Here is a 1,382-nt window from a genome sequence, read left to right as displayed (position 1 = left end):
CCTGCTGAATACGTGGGGTAGTGCTGTCTGTGTTCTCTTTGGACATCCCACATCTATAATCTGTATTTTATGAGAAGCAGGGGAGTTCTGTAACAGAAGGAATTGCATCCTTTAACCCGGGTACAGGTACCTGCATGCCGGTATCACAGTGAGGGGTGTATTTTTGTAATATGCTGAATGTTTATTTTCTGCCAGTCAGAAAAAAAAGATTGAGTAGAGTTTTAAGTAGCCAGTGTGCCCAGCATGGCTTTAACACCTCACTGGACAATCACAGCTGAGAAGAGGCCACATGAAGGAGAGATGTGCTCCAATAACTGCTTGCCTAATGCTATGCAAAGGGATTTCCCTGAGTCCACTCGTGACAGACTTGTTGGTACAGGATCACGCTGAGCCAGGGTGAGTAACCTACTGCTGGGAGTTTTAGAATTGCTTCAGAGTTGACCAGTGGAGATTCAGTCCTCCATGGAAGATGTCAGTGCAACCTTCACCAACATCTCCTCTCTATCTTTAAACCCACGATTTTCCTCTTTGTCTTGCCTGGCTTGAGTCTCACCACCCTCCCGTAACCGAGACTCAGCTAACATGCTTGCAAGTCTGTTGGCTATTTTGTTATCCGAGTTGGACAAAAGGGCAATGAGCTGCCAGGTGTTACCCATGTGTTGATAATACCACCCCCTGCCTGCCCAGTAACTCCATGTGGTAAATATGGGGAGTCATAAATGAAGATCATAAAATAACAGCATGAATTAGGCAGGAAGGGACATCTGGAGACTACCCCTGCCTTGTTTTCTCAAGACCGGACCAACTTCAGTTGTACCAGGTTCCTCAGAGACTCGTTCCCCGTCAGGTCTGTGAGGGTGGAGATACTGCAATCTCCCCAGGCACCTGTTCGACTGTTTGACTACTCCTGTTGACCTGTTTGACTACTCCTGCGCATTTTATTTCCCCTAATACCTAATCAGAGTTTCCTTGGTTGAAACTCGAGTCTGCTGCTCTTCATCTTTGTACAAGCTTCACACTGAGCATGCTCTGGGAAGAGAAGCAGTTGAGGTTTTCAAGCAGAAAGATCAACCTGCAAAAAAGCAGCCCCATCCATTCCCTGTTCACCCTTGGATCCTCTAACTGGTGGCACCAGGGTATGTAGCGATGCCAGCAAAGTTTCGTTTGCATCCACCCGCAGCAGGAGAACATTTATGAACAAAACCATTCTAATTGCCTTATTCTGTGCAGGTCTGTAGCTCACCAGCAAAGTTTAAGGACATGGAAGGGAGCAAGAGGCTTGTTATGGGGTGAGTGCTGACAGGCTAACAGGACCCCTGAAAACTTTATTGTTCTCCGCTGACTGTGTGTCTGTATTACATGCAGTGAGCCTTGTGGAAGCC

This window comes from Egretta garzetta, unplaced genomic scaffold (genome assembly GCF_000687185.1).
Source record: "Egretta garzetta isolate BGI_Z169 unplaced genomic scaffold, ASM68718v1 scaffold143, whole genome shotgun sequence".
Taxonomy (NCBI): domain Eukaryota; kingdom Metazoa; phylum Chordata; class Aves; order Pelecaniformes; family Ardeidae; genus Egretta; species Egretta garzetta.
Note: the sequence above shows the minus strand (reverse complement) of the source record.